Here is a 23214-nt window from a genome sequence, read left to right as displayed (position 1 = left end):
CTTGGGTGTTTGAGCACCCTAGACGATTGAGGTTACCGCGGAGCCATATTCCATTATGGTGAAGCTTCGTGGTGTCGCTGGGAGCCTCCAATTAAGTTGTGGAGATTGCTCCAACCTTGTTTGTAAAGGTTCGGTCGCCGCCTCCAAGGGCACCAATAGTGGAATCACGGCATCTCGCATTGTGTGAGGGCGTGAGGAGAATACGGTGGCCCTAGTGGCTTCTTGGGGAGCATTGTGCCTCCACACCGCTCCAACGAAGATGTACTTCCTCTCAAAGGGAAGGAACTTGGGTAACACATCCTCATCTCCACCGGCTCCACTCTTGGTTATCTCTTACCTTTACTTGTGGAAGCTTATATTGTGTTGTATCCCATGCTTGCTTGTGTGCTTGTTGTTGTTGCATCATATAGGTTGCTCACCTAGTTGCATATCTAGACAACCTACTTTGATGCAAAGTTTAAATTGGTAAAGAAAAGCAAAAAATTGTTAGTTGCCTATTCACCCCCCCCTCTAGTCAACTATATCGATCCTTTCAACGGTTCCGCTATCGGTCATTGAACGAAGGAGTTTCGTTCATGTCTACGATTTACCGAACCTACAGGGTCACAAGCTTAAGGTAATCATGACCCGCTGAGTGTTAGCAGGACAGGAGTGATGAGAATGTATTTGTGGAATTGTTTCATCAATATCCGGAATAGTTTCGAGAGGTTCCGGAAGCGTTTCGGGGTCAGGTGAATATCGGGTAATACCGGGTATTACCAATTAATTATATATAGTTGGAAAATGTTTCCGGGGATGTTAAATTATATATATAATGGTCTGAAATTATTTAGAACATTTTATATTTAATTAAAATATCAACGGGCCTAAAAAGGCCAGGAGGTGGGAGGCAACTTGGGCCACAAGGGCCCAAGTGGAACTGGCACCCCCCTTTCCTAGTGAGGGGGGCGAATCCTACTTGGGGAGGGAGTAGGACCCCCCCCAAGGTTGACACACCAAGGGTCTCCTTCCCCTTTGGTGGCTGCCCTCTCCCTCCCCTCTAACCTATATATACTAGAGGATTTCCAGCCTATGGAAACACAAGTTTTGGGGCCTCCTCTAGTTGATCTAGTTCTAGTTCTTGTTGGTCCTAGTTGACTAATTAGAGCTAGCCTTAGCCACCTCTAATCTGCATAATTAGAAGCCATGTGTGGTTCTAATCTCCTCCCTCTAATTCTCCGGTGACGATTAGCTCTGGACGGTGAAGCGCTGCCGGATCGTGAAGACTGTATGCTTGCAACCAAGTAGAGAGGCCGAGCTTTCGGTCTTACGTTTGAGGGACCTTTCAAGGGCGGTTCGCGGGATCGTCATCGACGTTCGAGGGAGTCCAAGTACGATCTACACCAACTTGTTGATACGTCCATTTTGCATCATGTTTTCCTACTATTATTTATAGTGATTTTATTCATTATAACACCTTGTGGAGTAATTCTAATGCCTTTTCTATCATAATATGCAAGGTTTACACAAAGAGGGAGAATACCAGCAGCTGGAATTCTGGACCTAAAAAAGCTACGTCAGGGATACCTATTCTACACATCTCCAAATGAGCTAAAAATTTACGGAGAATTATTTTGGAATATATAATAAATATTGGAGAAAAGAAATACCAGAGGGGGCCACCCAGGTGCCCGCTAGGCACTAGGGCACGCCGCCCCCTCCAAGCATGCCCTGGTGGGTAGTGGGGGCCCTGGCCCACCTCTGGTGCCCATCTTCTAGTACATAAGGTCTTTTGACCTGAAAAAAAGTAGAGGACTTTGAGGACGAACCGCCGCCGCCTCGAGGCGGAACTTGGGCAGGAGCACTTTTGCCCTCCGGCAGAGCGATTCCGCCGGGGGAACTTCCCTCCGGGAGGGGGAAATTGAAGCCATCGTCATCACCAACAACCCTCTCATCTTTGGGAGGCCCATATTCATCAACATCTTCAACAGCACCATCTCATCGCAAAACCCTAGTTCAATTCTTGTGTTCAATCTTTGTGCTGGAACCTCAGATTGGTACGTGTGGGTGACCAGTACCATTGATTACATCTTGTAGTTGACTACTATATGGTTTATTTGGTGGAAGATTATATTGTCAGATCCATTATGCTATTTAATGCCCCTCTAATCTTGAGCATGAATATCATTTGTGAGTAGTTACTTTTGTTCTTGAGGTCACGGGAGAAGTCATGTTGCAAGTAATCATGTGAATTTGATATGTATGTTGCGATTCTGTCACATCCCTAGCTCCTGGCAATGCACTAGGCTAGATTCATGTGTGCATCATGTTTAAATTTTGCCTAAACTTGAGATGGGGATGTTCAAACCCTAGCACCAAATGAAATCCAACTAGGATCACAATGAAATATTTTCAATGATCCCAAAATGCCTTTGGAAATGTTCATCATTTCTGATAAAGGTAAAAACCTCTGCCAAAATGATAAGCATATTTCTAGGTCATTTCTGGATTTTGAATTAACTCATATTGTATTTGAATTGGGGCATTTAAATCCTATAAATATTTTAAATGCTCTAATAATTCTGAAACTAGTTGAGGGCTGTTGGAAATAATTCAAAAGGTGCCCACAAATATTTTCAGGAGTTTTGGAAGTGATTTAGTATTTTTACTAAATCAAAACATAATAGCAAAAATAGAAAACAGAAACAATTAAAGAAAAGAGAGAGAAAGGAGTCTTACCTGGCGCTTACCTGGCCTGGCCCAGCACGGCCCAGCCCACTGGCCTGGTGCCAGTCATCGCCTACCTCTGCCAGTAGGCAGAGGAGGGACACCGCGACGCCGCCGCGCGCGCCACGGCGTCACCTGCTTGCCGCCCGCACCTCTGGAGGATCCGGACGACGCCCACGTCGCCCGCTCGAACCCTCTCTGGCTCTCCCAGCGCCTCCTCTCTCCTCTGGCTCCTCTCCACCTCGCGCCCGAGCGCACCGCAGTGCGCCGCCGAGCACCACCGCAGCCACTGCCGCCCCCTCGACCTCTCGAGCTTACCAAGAGCTCCGCCGCTTCATCCTCGACCTCCACACCGAGCCGCACGACGCCGGATGCCCCACAATGCCGCCTTTGCCCTCGTCTTCAACCTCGGGCACAGGAGATCGCCGCTGGGATTCCGACGCCGTCAAGCCTTCCCCGAGCACGCTGAGATCACCGTCGACCCCGTCGTGAGCTCCTCTACTGAACCCCTCTCTCCCCGCCGTCGATTTCCTGCTCTAGCCCTGCCAACCATCAGAGCCGACAGCTCCTTGCCGCCGGCCATGTCGCCACCGCGGCTACGGCCCTGCAAGCACGCGTTCAAGCTTACCACTGAACTCACTGCACCCCCACGGGTCTAACGCACCCACCCGCGGCTCCTGCCTTGCCCTGCACCGTCGATTCGTTCGACGCCCGAACTCCGGCCGCCGCCCTGCTCGCCGCCGGCACTGCTCCCGGCCACCCCGCTGCCTCCCGTCCGGTCCTTTGGATGCGGACGAGCAAGAGCTACTCCCCGGTGCCCTTAGCTCACCAAACCACCACCCGTAGCTCAAACCCGAGCCGAGCCGCCGTCGTTTTGGTCGCCGCCGGCAAGGCTCCGGCGACCGATGATGTGGCACCGTCATTAGGCGCTAACCCCGCTCCTTAAACTGCCCACAACCACTGACAGTGGGCCCCAGGCCTGGTCAAACCTCAGTCAGCGCTGGGTTTGACCGGGATTAGCCCTGCGTCGCTGACGTGTGGCCCCCACACGTCAGGTTTGACCTGGGTCAACCCAGTTGACCGCTGACACAGGCATGACGCAATTAATCCTTTTCTGGATTTAAAATAATTCAGAAATTCCAGAAAATGCCCTAAACTTCTAAAATTCATAGAAATTCAACCGTAGCTCCAAATGAAACAAATTATGTATGAAAAATGATCAGAAAAATCCAATCTATCCATCTGTACCATTTCCATGCATGTTAGAACAACTTATGACTACTGTTTAGGACAATTCAATTAAATGGCATTTAAGAAATCACATATGGAGTTTGAATTTGAATCTTTGATTCAAGCCAACTCCATTTAACTTGCTGCTAGTTGCATTAGCCCAAACCACAGCATATTGCCATGTCATGATCATGCATCATATTGTGCATTGCATTGATTGTATTTCTTCTCTGTTGCCGGTGTTTGTCCCCGCTCAGTAGACGATGTTCCGACGTTGTGATCGCTGACACTAATGAAGACTCAATGCTATCTTCAGAAGTGCCAGGCAAGCAAAACCCCCCTTGTTCATTCCGATACAATCCCACTCTCTTGCTCCTGCTCTCTTTTACTGCATTAGGACAACAACGTTTCAACTGTTACATGCTGCGGTAGCTGAACCCCTTTATCCTCTGCATGACCTGTCATTGCCACAGTAAATAGATGAAACCCACTAGCATGAGTAGGAGTTGTTTGAGCCCTAATGTGCCTACTCATTCATGCTTGTTTGTCATGCCTGCTATTGCTTAGAGTTGTGTCAGGTCTGATTCATCGGGAATGAATTGGAATGTGGTGAACATGTCCTACTATTGAGAGCTAAGTGTGTGAACACGATTTGGTAAAGGTAGCGGTGAGAGGCCATGTAGGAGTACATGGTGGGTTGTCTCATTGAAACCGTCCTCAGGAACTGAGTTCTGTGTTTGTGATCCATGAACAGTTACTACCACACATTGGAATGCTTAAGTGCCCCTCTCGACTTATTAATCAACCTGATCTCTGTCCGGGAGTTGCAACTAGTTTCTGGTGTTTGTAGGTAGTGTTAGTAGTCTACCAAGTGGTACCCCGTACAGGTGGGCTTGGGATAGACTAGGCACTGTGGCACGGTGTACCAAGCGTAGATCCATCCGTCGAGGTGGGCTTGGGAACCCTGTTCACATCGTTTGGGGCCGTGAGCGACACCCCGGCCGGATCTCCTTGCGGATGGAACCCGAATAGGCGATAAACCTGGACTAGAGACTTGTGTGGTTAGTCAGGTCGTGGCCGACTCCCTCGCCAGGCTTCCGCTTGAAGGTTGCCGAGGTACACGACGTGTACATGGTGGTAAGTGGCGAGAGCGTGTGTGACGAAGTACACCCCTGCAGGGTTAACATCATCTATTCGAATAGCCGTGTCCGCGGTAAAGGACTTCTGGGTTGCCTGTACAGTTCATAGACAAGTGAAAGTGGATACTCTAAAATGCGCAAGATAAGCGTGAGTGCTATGGATGGCGTTCTCGTAGGGAGACGGAAGCGGATCCATAGTGGTGTATTGATATGGTGATTATGTGGACTCGTGTGCGCCACCTCAAAAGAGTTACTTGCAATTGTAGTTTAGGATAGCCACCGAGTCAAAGCTGGCTTGCTGCAGTTAAACTCCACCACCCCCTTTTGGTACCGATGCATATGTAGACAAGTTCTGATGTAAGTCTTGCTGGGTACATTTGTACTCACGTTTGCTTATTTTATGTTTTGCAGAGAGACGTCAGTCTCGCTAGTAGTTCCGTGTGGACTTCGACGTTTAGCTTGTTACCTCAGCTACGATCTTGTGTCCTCGGCAGGATCTAGTAAATAGTCAGGCTTCTCAGCCTTTTTCATTTGTAGATGTCTGTACTCAGACATGTTAAGCTTCCGCGTGTGCTTTGACTTGTATGCTCTGAATGTTGGGTCATGAGACCCATGTTTGTAATATCTGGCTCTTCGGAGCCTAATGAATAAATACTCTGAGTCGTAGAGTCTTGTTGTGATGCCTTGTTGTATTTGCACATATCGAGCATATTGTGTGTATGATTGAAATGCTTGGTATGTGTGGGATCCGACAATCTAGTTGTCTATCCTTAGCAGCCTCTCTTATGGGGAAATGTAGTCTAGTGCCTCCTTGAGCCATAGTAGTCCGCTACAGCCCGGTTCACCGGAGTCCTGCTAGCCCAGCACTACTGCTCTGGACACTTGACTGGCCGGCATGTGTTTCATATCGTTCCTGTGTCTGTCCCTTCGGGGAAATGTCACGCGGTGACATCCGGAGTCCTGCCTAGCCTGCTACAGCCCGGGTTCCCGGAGTCCTGTTAGCCTAGTGCTACAACCCGGATTCGCATGCTGCTGACCGACACGTTCGATGTTGATTCATGTATGCCTGTCCCCATACGTTAGTGCCGCTTTGGGTTCACGACTAGCCATGTCGGCCCGGGTTCTCTGTCATATGGATGCTAGCGACATTGTCATATACGTGAGCCAAAAGGCGCAAACGGTCCCGGGCCATGGTAAGGCGACACCCGTGGGAGTACCGTGCGTGAGGCCGCAAAGTGATATGAGGTGTTACAGGCTAGATCGGTGTGACTTGGAATCGGGGTCCCGACAGCTTCCCTTAGTGGTGTTATGTGAACGTCGACTACATGACACTACACCATCTTTGGGCCTAAGGGGATGCATTGTGGAGTAGTTATTACACTACTGCAGGTTGCTGCTAACACGACACTACGATTAGAGACCCTTCGACGAAACAGTGTGTGATGCATTAATCGCAAATGGTAGTGTAAAAAACCGTCAAAAAGGTGCAAAATGTTTGCGATGGAGGATGCATCAAACACGGTTCAGATATTAGTTGCGTGTGGGATGCTGGGCATACGGTTCAGTTCAATTAACTGTTTGCGATGTGGCAGAACAAAAGAAACGGGCAGCCAGATGAAGGCGTGTGCGATATACGGCTTACGGTTCACTCGGATGAACTGTTTGTGATTAGGAAACACAAAAGAAACGGTCAGCCAGATCAAGGTGTGTGCGATATACGGCATGTGGTTCACTTGGATGAACTATTTGCATTGAGACAAGAGAACAGAAACGGTTCAATATATCAAGATGTGTGTGATACGCGGCAAACAGGTCTGTAATCAGAAATGTGTACGAAGACCGATAATAACACAGACGATTGCTTCTAATAAGACGTATGTGATATGCTCTGTCTACACAACATCTATTGGCCATAAGGATGCGAAGAGGCATCCAATATCAGCAAGGACTAGTTGTTCCACCAGTAGCTCATCTAAGAGCACTCTCAAGTTAAGTGTGCTCAGGCTGGAGCAGCCATCAGATGGGTGACTAGATGGGAAGTTGTCTTGATGTTAAGTTAACTGATGGCATGGGTCATCCCAGTCAAATTAAATTACCTTTGACCTGGATGATCCATCCCATGAGTTGATTTAACCTCGACGTCCTTGTTTTTTATTTTATTTTTTTAACACATGTTAAAGAAGGTCTACCGCATTAATTTTTGACAATGTGCGATACATGGCATACAGTTGATCCATCCGACCTGTTTGTGATGGAATAAGCCGTGTTTGTTGTGGGCAAACGCTTGCTAGTATTCAACCGTTTACGATTGATGAATTCATCACCGACGAGTTCCCTAGTGTGGCCTATGTTCATCTGATCATCATCTACTTCTTGTGCTAGCTCGATGTTCCTTCTATGCTAAGTTTCCATTAATTTGATGGCGTTTTATGAACACGCCACCGTTTCCCGCCATTTCCTCAACTGTTTCCCGCCACCCAGCGATATTGTGCATAAACCTAGGCGGCGCGTGATGCACGGAGGTGACAAGTGCAGCCTGTAGCACATCCACCTTTTCCAAGCATGCCAACCCACCAAAGCGTCGCCTCTGCCATCAACCTCGTCGACAAGGTAAACGAGCAGGTGCAACGGCCTGTCGAGGCCGAGGCGCTCCCCGGCAACGCGATGGACGACGTCGTGATGAGCGTCATCGCCAGGGTTGAGCAGACCTTTGGCACATGGCGCTTGAGCGCCGCGGATCAAGATAGGCATGTCAGCGCCGACAGGCTGCAGCTCGCCGCACAACATGATCGATGGCGCGCCGCAGAGCAAGCTAGGCGCGTCTGCGCCGATAGGTTGTGGCTCGCCACACGGCGAGACCGTTGGAGCGCCGCAGAGCGAGGGGCGTGGCGCGCCGTACAGCAAGAGCGGATCCATCGGCGCTTGCCTACTGTCGACACGGCGTCGCGGGTGGGTACACGTCCCGTCAGTACCCCCGTTCCACTCCAGGAGTGGGCAGAGGCCCTCTGCACTGTACTTGCACCAGAGGCCATCTGCACCGTACTTGCACCGGACACCCGCCGCGCCGTTCGCATGGGTCGCGCCGTTCGCCTTGTCCGCGGCCCACTCGATGTCAACGCGCTGGTCGATAGGCTCGACCGCCTCCTTGGCCCAGGTGTCCACCTGGGTGCAGTAGGGGAACATGGCCGTCGCATCCTCGAGCTGGTGATCTCCGATGAAATAGCCAACTTGGAGCTCGAGATCGCGCTCCAGATGTACTGCGAGCGTGTCGACCGCTTGGACGAACGCCTGCACAAGTTCAGGCGGAGCCAAGAGCTACCATAGGCAAGGGCTGCTGGTCATGGTCTCATGGACGCGTTTTATTTTGTTGAGACATTTCGACGTGGATAGCTATGTATTCAAACCAATCATAGTATTGCTCTGTTTATTCCTCTGTTTCAATGTGTGTACTCTGTTTTCCGTTCTTATATGTTCTGTTTCAATGTGTGTGTATACGCTTTCCATTCTGTATATGTGGATGATAATAGCTAGATTCAAATTAGTATACAAAAATATATAGAAAATGGAATTCATAACATATATATATATATATATATATGAATTGTTCATTAGTTCATCACAGAATATATATATAATATCATCACATATACATGATGATACTTAACTACTAGGTACAATGCATAAAATTGAAAACGAACAATACTAAAACTAATAATCCCTCCTGGGGCCAGTATTCCGGCAGCCCCTCGCCAGCAGCTCCTTGGTGCGCGGCGTCTTCCCAGTACGGAGGCAGTACTCCGCCTCCTCCGCCTCGCAGCGCTTGACGTACTGCTCTGCCTCTTGCTGGCGGACGAGCGCGAACGATCTTGCCATTTCATTGGGTGCCCACCGGACGATGACATGTACCTAGGCTAGGGTAATAGGCCTGACCTAGACGCCCTCCCCAAGGACACTGCCCTGAGGTCAAAGGCATTCAAAGTACAGCAACATCTACCGACTGAAATCACATCAGAGTGCAACCCATTCAACCAACAACTCCACTCGGATAACCCAATTCCATTCGACCAGGAAATACTCATTCGACCATACCAGAAACCACTCGGAGTACAGAAGGTCTAAAGTCACTCAAGATGGCAACGGTCAGGCGTTCACTCTGTAATCTTAATGATCATTTATATGTCTTTATTATTGGCGTTACCAGTAACGTCTCACCTTTATGTACATTGAACCCCTTGTAATGTGGGCTGGCTGGGGTCCTGGCGTACTCTATATAAGCCACCCCCCTCCACTGGCACAAGGGTTTGCACCCCCTGTAACTTCACGCATAATCCAGTCGACCAAGCCTCCGGGCACCGAAACGTAGGGCTATTACTTCCTCTGAGAAGGGCCTCAACTCGTAAACCTTGCGTGTACAATCTCACCGTAGCTAGGATCTTGCCTCCTCCTACGTACCCCTATATTCTACTGTCAGACTTAGAACCACGACAGTTGGCGCCCACCGTGGGGCTGGTATCTTAGCGACTTTTTGGTGAGGTTGCGATTTTTCCGATTCCCGTCATCATGGTTTCTGGCGGCGGTTTGGCTGAGGGCCGCGAGATCCGTCTCGGCGCGCTCGTCTTCATCGCCGACGACTCCGCCTGGCTCCAGGAAGCCCCCCTCGATGTTGAGACGCTCCCCATTCGTGGGGCGACGCACTTCCGCGCATGTGTCCGCGACGTCCTTCTGCGGCAGCCGTCGACCCAGTATCGGTCGGCTCCCGTAGCGTCTTCGCTCCCTGCTGCTCGCCGCCGCAAGTGATCCGGTCGGTCGCGGCTTCAGCGGTGGGTAAAGCGTGCGGTGGCCCGTCAGTCGGCCACCCCTCAAATCGCGGCAATCGAGCCCGACGAATCCCTCTACGGCCTGTTCGACTGGCTCCGTTGAGACCCTATCCATGTGCGACAGCAGCGACCTTGCAGCAGAGGTCCTGATGGTCGACACACCGTGCAGCCCACCTGGTATGCGTCGCAGCAGCGTCGGCGATGGCGGCGGCGACCCATCGCGCATTCACGAGGAATATCATCCTGAAGCCCTCACTTCGCAGCAGAGGGAGGAGCTGCACCGTCGCAACGTGGAGGCCCTCCACACTCCCATCATCGGGGAGACCGCCGAGGCTTGGGCCTTGGAGGCTGCGCGCTTGGCCACTTTGGCTCTGCACGCGCGGCTGGAGAACCTTCAGCACTCACTCGACGAGCGCGCTCGACGTCAGATTCCTGAATCCAGTCGACGGCAGCGGCAGTTGTTCCCGCCTGAACCTCAGGTATACCGCACTCCGATTCAGACTCTCACAGCTGCAGCCCGTATAGCAGAGTCGATTCAGCCGTCCCAATCAGAGGCTGGAAGAGGTTTGATGCAGATCCTGGTGCTGCTCCGGGCGGCAGGAGAGCAAAACACAACCGTTTCTCAGTCTCGCAATAGGATCCATAGCAGATCTGTGGTGGCTGACATAGTCCAGTCAGCTCGCAGCCCAAGATCGCCTCCGCGACGTGAGGGACTTGTGCATCGCGAAGAGCAGTACTTGGGTTGGAACCACGAGTAGTATGATCATCGAATCGGCCGTGATGACCGCCGTCGAGTGCCTACGCCCCCTCCGAGGGGCGGATCATATGTGCCCCGGCAATATGATGACAGGCGCCTGTACAGCGATGAGCGGAGGGTCCCAGTCGACCCAAGAGAGCCAGGGTTTGATGCAAGGTCAATCCTCGTTCAAGGTCTGGTCGACAGGAACAGAGCACACAGAGAAGGACTCGGCAGAGATCGTCCGACTGGCAGCAGAGTTCATGTCTCTGGACCTGAATGTTTCAGCAGAGCCATCAGAGCTGCTGAGATTCCACCCAACTTCAGGTTGGCAACGGGAGTGAGCAAGTTCACCGGTGAGTCGAAGCCTGACACTTGGCTGGAAGATTACCGAGTGGCTGTGCAGATTGGCGGCGGCAATGACGATGTAGCCATGAAGCATCTCCCCTTGATGTTGGAAGGTTCGGCCAGAGCTTGGTTGAATCAGTTGGCCCCTGGTAGTATATACAGTTGGGAAGAGTTGGCCCGAGTGTTTGTCAGAACATTTGAAGGCACTTGCAAACGGCCGGCAGGGCTGGCTGAGTTGCAGCATTGTGTACAGAAACCGAATGAAACCTTGAGGGATTACATCCAAAGGTGGATCACTTTGCATCACACAGTGGAAAATGTGTCTCACCACCAAGCAGTTTGCGCCTTCAAGGAGGGCGTTCGTTACAGAGAGCTCAACCTGAAATTCGGTCGGACAGGAGATATGACTTTGACCCGAATGATGGAAATAGCCACTCGGTACGCTAACGGCGAGGAAGAAGACTGACTCCGTAGTGGCAAGAGCAAACCAGTCACCCAGGACACCGGGGGGGGGGAATTCCAGTCGGAAGCAGAAGCGCAAAGCCGAACCCGCAGGTCCTGGTGAGGCCGCAGTTGTGACCCAAGGAAAGTTCAAGGGAAAGCCTAAGGGGCCCTGGATCCCCAAGAAGGTGAAAGATCAAGCAGGAAATGATGTGCTAGATTTGCCGTGTCATGTACACACCAAAAAGAATGAAGAGGGTAATCTGATTTACCCCAAGAGTACCACTCGGCAGTGCCGGCTCCTTATCCAGCAGTTCCGAGAGAAACAACCCAGTGAGAAAGAGAAAGAGTCTGATAAGGACAAGGACAAAGAAGAGGATGACGGTTACCCTCAGGTCAATGCCACTTTAGTGATTTTTGCTGACGTTGAGAGCAAAAGTCGACCGAAAGTTATCAACAGAGAAGTGAACATGGTTGCTCCGGCAACGCCCACATATTTGAAGTGATCAAAGACTCCCATTACGTTCGACCAGTCTGACCATCCAGCGCACGTTGCTACCCCGGGGTGGCAAGCGTTGGTGGTCGACCTAGTTGTTGGAGGTGCTCGACTGACCAAAGTTTTGATGGATGGTGGCAGTGGTCTGAATATTTTGTATGCTAAGACTCTCCGAGAGATGGGCATTCCGATGTCCAAACTCAACGAAAGAAATATGCGATTCCACGGGGTCATCCCTGGGAAGAAAGTTGACTCACTCGGCCAGATTACTCTTGATGTGGTTTTCAGTGATTCGACGAATTACCGTAAGGAAAAGTTGACATTTGAAGTTGTGGATTTTCACAGTGCCTATCATGCTATTCTGGGTAGACCCGCATATGCCCGTTTCATGGCTCGACCATGTTACGTGTACCTCAAGCTGAAGATGCCTGGTCCCAAAGGCGTGATCACAGTCACTGGAAATCGGCAAAGAGCAGAAGAGTGCCTCCAGAAGGGCTCAAAGATTGCCGATGAACACATGGCAGCAGTGGAAATGCAAGCATATCAAAAAAAAGTAGATCTGAGTGATTTGCTGTGTTCTAAGAAGCCTGCTTCAGAGTCTACATTTCAGTCGTCCAGTGAAACAAAGCCAGTTCACATTCACCCGACCGACCCCAATGCTGCTCCGACTCATATTTCAACAACACTCGACAACAAATAGGAAGAAGCGCTCATCCAGTTCCTCCGTGAGAACTGGGACATCTTCGCATGGAAGCCTTCTGACATGCCAGGTGTACCCAGGGGACTGGCTGAGCACCGTTTGCGAGTTGACCCAAAAGCAAAACGTGTCAAAGTGCATCTCCAATGGTCCGCCATGGAGAAAAGGAAGGTAATTGGCGAGGAGGTGGCTCGGCTTCTGGCAGCTGAGTTCATCCGAGAGATATACCACTCTAAGTGGCTCGCCAATGTTGTCATGGTTCCCAAGAAAGATAATTCACTTTGTATGCGCATCAACGTCAAGCATATCAATCGGGCATGCCTGAAAGATCATTTCCCTCTGCCCCACATCGATCAAATCGTCGACTCGACTGCGGGATGCGAGCGTTTGTCCTTTTTGGACGCTTATTCCGGGTACCATCAGATCCGACTGTATGGACCCGATGAAATAAAAACAGCTTTCATCACCCCATTCGGGTGTTTTTGCTATGTTACCATGCCCTTTGGTCTCAAGAATGCTGGTGCCACATTCATGCGCATGATTCAGAAATGCCTGCTCACTCAAATCAGTTGGAATGTGGAAGCATACATGGATGACATCGTGGTCAAGTCACGTAAAGGTTCCGACCTACTGACTGACCTCGCCGAAACCATTGCCAATTTGAGAAGATATGATATCAAGCTTAATCCGTCGAAGTGCACATTCGGAGTCCCAGGTGGAAAGTTACTCGGTTTTCTTGTTTCCAAACAAGGGATCGATGCAAACCCAAAGAAAGTCGGTGCCATCCTCCGAATGAAACACCCCATGCGTGTGCATGATGTTCAGAAGCTTACTAGTTGTTTGGCTGCGTTGAGCCGATCCACTTCTCATCTCGGTGAAAAGGCATTACCTCTTTACCGACTGATGAAGAAATCTGACAAGTTCGAGTGGACTCCTGAAGCTGATGCAGCGTTTGCAGAGCTCAAAGCCCTGCTTTCCTCCCAGCCGGTGCTTGCTGCCCCTATCAGCAAAGAGCCTTTACTACTTTATATTGCAGCCACTGGACAAGTTTTCAGTATAGTGCTCACGGTCAAGCAGGAAGAAGAAGGCCAGCCTACAAAGTTCAGCGCCCAGTGTACTATATTTTTGAAGTCTTGACTCCATCCGCAGAGATATCCGCATTATCAGAAGCTTGTTTATGGAATTTATTTGACTACAAAGAAAGTTGCACACTACTTCTCAGACCACTTGGTTTCAATCGTCAGTGACGCTCCATTGTCAGAAATTCTGAACAACAGAGATGCAACTGGTCGAGTGGCGAAGTGGGCGATTGAACTCCTTCCGTTAGATATCAAGTTTGAGGCAAAGAAAGCAATCAGGTCCCAAGCAATAGCATATTTCCTCGCCGAGTGGAGTGAGCAGCAACAACCGACTCAGATTCACTCGGAACATTGGACTATGTTCTTTGATGGGTCCAAGATGCTGAATGGTTCTGGTGCTGGGGTAGTCCTGGTATCCCCACGAGGCGACAAACTCAGTTATGTTCTCCAGATTCACTTTGATTCCTCCAACAATGAAGCTGAATATGAGGCACTTTTGTACGGGTTGCACATGGCCATTTCACTCAGCGTCCGTCGCCTAATGGTTTATGGCGACTGAGATTTGGTGGTCAATCAAGTGATGAAGGAGTGGGACATCAGGAGCCCAGCTATGACCGGCTATTGCAATGCAGTGAGAAAGTTGGAAAAGAAGTTTGAAGGGTTAGAGCTCCACCACATACCCCGACTGAAGAATCGAGCAGCTGATGACTTGCCAAAGCTAGGTTCCAAGCGGGAGCCCATTCCCAGCAATGTGTTCTTGGAGCATCTTCACACCCCGTCAGTTCAAGAGGATCCTTTCACAGAAGAGCCCCCGCAACCGAAAAGTCCCACTGATCCGACTGAGGTTGAAATCCCAGCCGTGGTCGACCTGATCATGGAGGTTTTAGTCGTCATCCCCGATTGGAAGGTGCCATATATTGCATATCTACTCAGGAAAGAACTTCCAGAGGATGAAGATCAGGCTCGTTAGATCATCCGTCGATCCAAAGCCTTTCACCGTGATAGGTGGACAGCTTTATAGAGAGAGTGTTACTGGAGTCGCCTAGCGATGCAGCACGCCAGAAGAAGGTCGAATGATTCTCAATGACATCCACTCAGGGACCTGTGGTCACCATGCATCCTCTCGGGCCATTGTGGCCAAAGCATACCGAGCGGGATTTTATTGTCCATGAGCAAATGAGATGGCAAAAGATATAGTCAACAAGTGTGAAGGCTGTCAGTTCTACTCCAACATGTCCCACAAGCCTGCATCAGCCTTGAAGACCATTCCACTCGTCTGGCCATTTGTTGTTTGGGGATTGGATATGGTTGGACCCCTGAGGACCGGCAGAAGTGGTTTCGCTCATTTGCTTGTAGCAGTCGACAAGTTCACTAAATGGATCGAAGCCAAGCCTATCAAGAATCTCGATTCAAGCACTGCCATCAGTTTCATCAGAGAGCTAACATTCAGATATGGAGTCCCTCACAGTATTATCACAGATAATGGCTCCAACTTTGATTCTGATGAGTTCAGAGCATTTTGCGCTTCCCAAGGAACTCGAGTCGACTACGCGTCTGTCGCGCACCCGCAATCGAATGGGCAGGCAAAGAGAGCAAACGGTTTGATCCTCCAAGGGTGAAACCTCGGTTGATGCGTGACCTCAAGCATGCGGTAGGCGCTTGGGTAGACGAGCTACCATCAGTCCTTTGGGGGTTGAGAACAACACCAAATCGGTCGACCGGTCGGACTCCCTTCTTCATGGTCTATGGGGCTGAGGCCGTGCTGCCGAATGATTTGCTTCACAATGCACCCCGAGTAGAACTCTTCTCAGAAGCCGAAGCTGAACAAGCTTGACAAGATGCTGTTGATCTTCTGGAAGAAGAAAGAGAGATGGCTTTGATCTGATTGACCATTTATCAGCAAGACCTCCATCGATTCCATGCCAGAAACATGAGAGGTCAAGCATTTCAAGAAGGAGACCTTGTGCTCCGAGTGGATCAGCAACGGCCTCACAAGCTTGCTCCCACTTGGGAAGGCCCCTTCATCATCACCAAGGTGCTCCACAATGGAGCATATCACCTGTACAATGTGGAACACAAGAAAGACGAGCCACACGCTTGGAATGCGGAGCTGCTCCACCATTTTCATACTTAAACATTCAGTCTGCTGAGATGTAATAAGAAGTACCTTCCAGTTTGTTTATCAAAGACGAGGTTTTACGGCCTCAAAAATGATTGTTGTTACATATGCATATATTCAAAATCCCCCAATGGGTGGCTTAGCCGCGAACCCGATTCGCCTAAGTTTCACAAACAAATACCGAGTGAAGAGCAACCCTCTCACTCGGGGGCTTAGCTGCAGTCCTGTACTCGCCTAAGTTTTAAAAAAATCCTACCGAGTGAAGAGCAACCCTCTCACTCAGGGGCTTAGCTCCAGTCCTATACTCGCCTAAGTTTTTAAAAAAATCCTACCGAGTGAAGAGCAACCCTCTCACTCGGGGGCTTAGCTGCAGTTCCGTACTCGCCTAAGTTTAAAAAATCCTACCGAGTGAAGAGCAACCCTCTCACTCGGGGGCTTAGCTGCAGTCATGTACTCGCCTAAGTTTAAAAAATCCCACTGAGTGAAGAGAAACCCTCTCACTTGGGGGCTTAGCTGCAGTTCCGTACTCGCCTAAGTTTAAAAAAATCCCACCGAGTGAAGAGCAACCCTCTCACTCGGGGGCTTAGCTGCAGTTCCGTACTCGCCTAAGTTTAAAAAATTCTACTGAGTGAAGAGCAACCCTCTCACTCAGGGGCTTAGCTGCAGTTCCGTACTCGCCTAAGTTTAAAAAATCCCACCGAGTGAAGAGCAACCCTCTCACTTTGGGGCTTAGCTGCAGTTCCATACTCGCCTAAGTTTAAAAAATCCTACCGAGTGAAGAGCAACCCTCTCACTCGGGGGCTTAGCTGCAGTCCTGTACTCGCCTAAGTTTAAAAAATCCCACCAAGTGAAGAGCAACCCTCTCACTCGGGGGCTTAGCTGCAGTTCCGTACTCGCCTAAGTTTAAAAAATCCCATCGAGTGAAGAGCAACCCTCTCACTCGGGGGCTTAGCTGCAATCATGTACTCGCCTAAGTTTTAAAAAATCCTACCGAGTGAAGAGCAACCCTCTGACTCGGAGGCTTAGCCGCAGTCCTGAACTCACCTAAGTTGAGCAACACTCTCACTCGGAGGCTTAGCTGCAGTCCTGTACTTGCCTAAGTTTAAAAATCTCCGAGTGAAGAGCAATCCTCTCACTCGGGGACTTGGCCACACGCTCCATCCCGATCTGCAAGGACGACGAGGTGCAGGTCGTCTACGATCCTCTCCTCAGAGCTGCGCCATAAGTACAACGTATGCTCTGTCCCGATCCACAAGGACGATGAGTTGCAGGTCGTCTACGACCCTCTCCTCAAAGCTGCGCCATAAGTACAACGTCCTCTCCATCCTGATTCGCAAGGATGACAAGGTGAAGGTCGTTTGCAACCCTCTCCTCAGAGCTGCGTCACAAATATAAAAGTTTGTTCCGAGTGAAGAGACAAGTTCCACTCGGAGTCAAGAGATTCAAAGGCAGCGAAAGCAAAGACAAGCATATTCAAAGAAAAACCAAGTCTAGATAAATCCCACAAAGTTCCGAACTGCAGATGAAAGTGCTCGGGCATCAGGCCCGAAGGAGTTTAACGGCTACAAAATCACTCGGCATTCCAAGGAAAATTTAATCAGGGCATGAAGTTTGTTCACTCCACAGGAGGAGGGCTGGCAGGCTCGACGAACATGTCCAGGTCGATTCCGTCTGCAATGCGAGTAGCTGCTTCGATGAAGGTCTCCATGAAGGACTAAAAGTCAAGCTTCTTAGTATTGGCAACCTAGAGTGCTGCAAGCTTCTCTTCCTTGGCCTCTTTGCAATGGACGCGAACCAGAGACAGAGCTACATCAACACCGCATCGGGCGGATGACTTCTTCCATTCCTGCACTTGACCAGGGATCTCACTGAGTCGAGTCATCAAAGACTCGAGATCATTCTGAAATGTCACCCTTGGCCAGAGCGCCGTGTCAATCCATGACACTGCCACCTTCAGTCGTGCGAGGTAGTCCATGGCACTAGCAAGACGAGATTCCAGTCGGAGCACATTCATGGCAGCTTCGTCCTTAACAGGGGAATTGATGGGCTCCAAGTTCGTCTCAATTTGCCCAGTCTCTTCTTCGAAGTTTTGGCAGAATTCTGCTCACAGAGTGAAATAATGAGTCGACAGCTATATGACGAGTCGACGGCAGCAAATCTCTCGGTCAAAGAAAAGTACCTTCAAGCATAAGGAACAGCTTCTTGGCGAGTCCTCCTAGATAAACCTCCAGCTCGTCCTTCTTCCGAGTGAGATCTCCAACTTTGTTAGTCAGAGTCACCTTGTCATTCTTCAGCTGCACGACTTCCTTGTTGGCTTCACTGATGGGAGTCTTCAGTTTGGTGTTTTCTTCCTCTAACTTTCCGACTGAAGCCAGCTTCTTGTCGGCAAGTTCAGTTTTTTCCCGCACCGTCTTCTGAGCTGCGGCAAGGTCAAGGTCCTTCTGCTCCAGCGCCTGCTTTATTTTCTCTAAAGAAATAACATTCTTCAGTCGAGCTTGGAGTTGTCTATTTTCACTACGCACATCCGTTCGAGTGGAGTCACTCGATTCAAAAGGCGAAAAGTAAAGCTGGCAAAGCAAACAGTCGACAAGTAGTTACCTCCCATAGCAGTTGCTTCATCCTTAGCCTTCTGCAGATTCTGCTTTGCCAGTTCCAGATCAAGGTTGAGCTGAATTTGTTTCTGCTCCAAATCAGCGAGTCAAGCCCCAAGTTCACAGGATCTCTGCAGTCAGTGGAAAATCAGTCGACAGGAACAAAGATTTGATTGCTTCCGGGCGATAAAATACAAGTTCAACTCGTTACGACAAAAAGAGTTCTAAGACTACTGCCGAATCATACATTCAACAGTAGTCTCGGGGACTACACCCAGTGGGTGCACTTAGCGTGCCCCCACTGGTTTGACATTTCAGTCGACTTGGTCCTTCTAGTCGAAAAAGAAAAAAAAAGAGAGAGACAACAATTATTCTCAGACCACAGCCGACTGCCCGCAGTCGGCTGCGGTCTCGGGGACTACACCCAGTGGGTGCACTCAGTGTGCCCCCACTAGTTCAGATTCCACTCGACATGGTCTGCCCAGTCGGAGTGGAAGAACCGTCAAGAAATATTTTGTTCAAAGACCCCCGCCGAATCAAACATTCGACGGTGGCCTCGGGGACTACACCCAGTGGGTGCACTTTGCTTGCCCCCACTAGTTCAAAGATACACTCGACGCGACCTAGTCGACTCGATTGAAAAAACTACTCAGCAAAAATAAAAACACCCAGTGGGTATACAGATGCAAGGTGCAGACTGACAATAGATGCACATTAAAGGTTTTTTGATAGCATATCCTAACAGAACAAGCGCCAAGCCAAAAGATCAGTCGGAAATCAGCTAACCTAGACGTTGGTTTGGAGAGATGAGCTGGCATCATAAGCAGCCTGACTAGCCTCGCGCACCACCTTCATCCGCTCCATCATAAGGCCCGCCTGGCGTATGGCTTCCTTGGCAGCGCTCACTTGGTCTTCCGGGACATGATGGGCGACGAAAAGTGGAGTTGGTGGAACAGTTGTAGCAACCTGGGGATCTGAGGCATGGAGTTGCACGGATGAGGCAGGGACTTGGACAGTCGACCCCGAAGGACGTTCAGTCGACACAGGATCGGCAAAAGTAACAGAAGCTTGGTTGAGGTCTCCAGACTGCTGAGTCACTGGTTCCAGCGCTGACGTCGTTTGGGGCATCTTGCTGGCCGGCGCCCTCCTGCCTGAGGTCCTGCCCCTCCTTCCCGTAGGCCTCTGGGGCATATCTTCATCATCGTCTGGAAGTTCAATAACATTCTGCGGCGCTGCAAAAGATCCGACCGCAAGAATTCAATCAACTGATAAACCAATTGAAAAAATGAAGGCAAGATGGCGGAAGTCTTACCTGCTTTGGAAGTGGTTGCGTCTTCAATCTCCTCATCGTCGTCCTACTTGTAAATGGAAGTTCCAGAAGTAGCAGCACTGCAAATTTTAGAACTCACTCGGTCAAGCAACAGAATGAGTCGACGACAAATATAAGAGTCCATGAGAAAAGGGTGAAAGCAAAACACTCACGTGGAGGCAACGGGAACGTCCACCTTGATCTTAGGCAGGGCCTTCTGAGGCTTTGAAGGTGCAACCTTGGGCTGCTTCAGGGCCTTTTCAGTCGAAATGGGGGAGGATGTCCGAGTGCGCTTTGAGGTCTGCGTACTCGGTGCACTGCTTTGCTATGGACACTCACTGGATCATGGGTCTGCTGGGTGCGTCTTTCAGAGCGCGATGGGGAGTCGACTTCCTCCTCACTGCTCGAGTCGTCATCATCATCATCGCTCTCATCTTCAGATTTCCAGTCGGCGTTCTCACCTCTGCTCGCCTCGCCCTCCTGGACTTGCTCTCCATTCGGCATTGAATACATTTCGGTATAAATCTACAAGACAAAGAATAGTACAAATATCAGTCAGGATCAAGAACAGTTACAAATCAGGACAAAAAAGACACTCGATAGTAAGGATCAGACCTTGTCTGGTTCATTGGCGGCGTCGAATGGTGGAACCCTCCTGGACCCTCTAGGGTTGTCCTTGTTTCCAATGATGCCCTGCAACCACTGCGCCACTTTCTCTTCGGTGACTTCCTCCGGGTGCTTCCGAGCAGTGTCATCAATACCCGAGTACATCCACGTAGGATGATCGCGGGCCTGGAGTGGCTGGATGCGTCGACTGAGAAACACCTCAAGCAGATCCATGCCAGTCATGCCATCATGGACTAGTTGGACTACCCGTTCGACTAACCTGTTCACCTCTGTTTTCTCTGCTGGATTCACTTTCAAGGAAGAGGGCTGCTGGACTCGCTCCATGGTGAAGGAAGGAAGGCCAGTCGACTGACCAGGGGTCGGTTGGTCATTACAGTAAAACCAGGTCGACTGCCACCCTCTAACTGAATCGGGAAGAGTCATAGATGGAAAAGTGCTCCTACCCCTCATCTGAATCCCTAGGCCTCCGCACATCTGGATCACGTGCGTCCTCTCATCACTTGGATTAGACTTTTTTACATATTGGGAGCGGCAGGTAAATATGTGTTTGAAGAGACCCCAATGCGATCCACAACCCAGGAAATTCTCACACATGGAAACAAATGCAGCGAGATATGTGATGGTGTTGGGGGAAAAGTGATGAAGTTGGGCTCCGAAGAAGTTCAAGAAACCCCGGAAAAAAGGATGAGAGGGCAGAGAGAAGCCACGGTCAACGTGAGTTGCGAGGAGGACGCACTCACCCTCCTGCGACCGCGGCTCGGTTTCATTCCCTGGCAGCCTCCAAGATCCGTGGGCAATCAAGCCCCCTTCGACCAGATCCTCCAGGTCCTCCTTCTGGATCATGGACCAAATCCAGTCGCCCTGGATCCAGCCAGGAGGCAGGCCAGACCTCGACGACGACCCCCCCCCCCCCCGACTCGTCTTCTTGCCCTTTGTCGCCGCCGTCGCCTTCTTCGCATGCTCCAGGGCCGCCGTCTTGTCCTTTCCCATCGCAGCAAACTGCGCATGGACGAGGTGGCGGCGTCGAGGGTGGGGGCGAATGTGGTGGAGAAGCAGAGGAGGAAGAAGGGGAACGAGGCGCACTATGCAGAACACATCGACCCCGACGCCTTATATAGTCCCGCTTCCGAGTGGCTAACTTGTGGGCCCGAGCGATCCTGTCAAATCCCGCAACAGTCGCGCGCTCGGTACGTGGCGAAAAAGGTGCCACAAAAATCGAGGCGGCCCTGCCTAATCTGTTCCGTTTACTGCGGTGCTCTCCGTCCAGCGCACTTCTCCAAATTTCAAATCTCGTGAGATCCAGGAACAACAGCGCAACCAACCGCGCCAAAGATTTCGTACCGCTCCAACGCTTGAAGCATATTAGTAAAAGTTCACTCGGCAAACTCCGAATGGATCAAGGCGACTGAAAATGAAGTTGAAGTTTCGGCATGGTACACCGACTCAGGTAAGATGCCTCCGAAGCATAAAAATCGGGTCGAATCCATCTTCAACCTCTTCTCCACTCGGACCTCCATCCATTCGGGGGCTAATGACGATGACATGTACCTAGGGTAGGGTAATAGGCCTGACCTAGATGCCCTCCCCAAGGACACTGCCCTAAGGTCAAAGGCATTCAAAGTACAGCAGCATCTACCGACTGAAATCACATCACAGAGCAACCCATTCGACCGACAACTCCACTCGGATAACCCAATTCCATTCGACCAGGAAATACTCATTCGACCATACCAGAAACCACTCGGAGTACAGAAGGTCTAAAGTCACTCAGGATGGCAACGGTCAGGCGTTCACTCCGTAACCTTAATGATCATTTATACGTCTTTATTATTGGCGTTACCAGTAACGTCTCACTTTTATGTACATTGAACCCCTTGTAACGTGGGCTGGCTCGGGTCTTGGCGTACTCTATATAAGCCACCCCCTCCACTGGCACAAGGGTTCGCACCCCCTGTAAGTTCACGCATAATCCAGTCGACCAAGCCTCCAGGCACCGAGACGTAGGGCTATTACTTCCTCTGAGAAGGGCCTGAACTCGTAAACCTTGCGTGTACAATCTCACCGTAGCTAGGATCTTGCCTCCTCCTACGTACCCCTATATTCTACTGTCAGACATAGAACCATGACACCACCGGAGCTCCTCGTCGGTGGCATGCTGGAGCTTATCGGCCCACCTCCACGCAGCGACGAGGCGCCCAGCGCCTTTGACCTTCCTCGCGAAGTACCCGTCTTCGTACACCTCCTCCGCATGACGACGCACCCGCCCCTAAAGCTCCGCCGCCTCCTTTTTCTAGGCGGCATCACGGGCTTCACAGGCCGCCTGGTACCTGGTTTCCTCCTCCGCCATCTCCTTCTTGAACGCCACTTGTCTGGCTTTCTCAGCCGGCGGTAGGGACTTCCACAGACAAAGATTGTACTGGCCCCAAAACCAATCCAAAGTTGGGGCAGTCTGGCGCAACCTCGTCTGGCGGCGCGTAGGGGTTCTCGTCGCAGCTATTCGAGTGAGCATCCTCGCGGGGCGACGAATCCTCGTCGACGCGTGGGCAGACCTGCGGCGCCATGGCAGAGATTTGAGAGAGAGAGAGGGCGAGCGAGGGGAGGATGTAGATGAGAATGCAGGCGGGATGACGTGAGCAAGGTAGTATTTCTTGGCGCCGGAATCTAGATCGACGGGAACAGTACACACGCCGGTCGCCAGAATTTACGAGTACTGTAGTTTGAATTACACACGATTCCCGTAGCAAAATCCGTGTGTGAACATAATAGCTGACGGTTTCCAATACAGAACCGGGTCTGATTAATGATCCCCTCCACTCACCTACCAAACCTCGAACCGCGAGATAGAGTGCCAATCGTGTGGGGGCCGGTTGTCTTGCCAG

Source organism: Aegilops tauschii, chromosome 3 (assembly GCF_002575655.3).
Source record: "Aegilops tauschii subsp. strangulata cultivar AL8/78 chromosome 3, Aet v6.0, whole genome shotgun sequence".
NCBI classification, from domain to species: Eukaryota; Viridiplantae; Streptophyta; class Magnoliopsida; order Poales; family Poaceae; genus Aegilops; species Aegilops tauschii.
Note: the sequence above shows the minus strand (reverse complement) of the source record.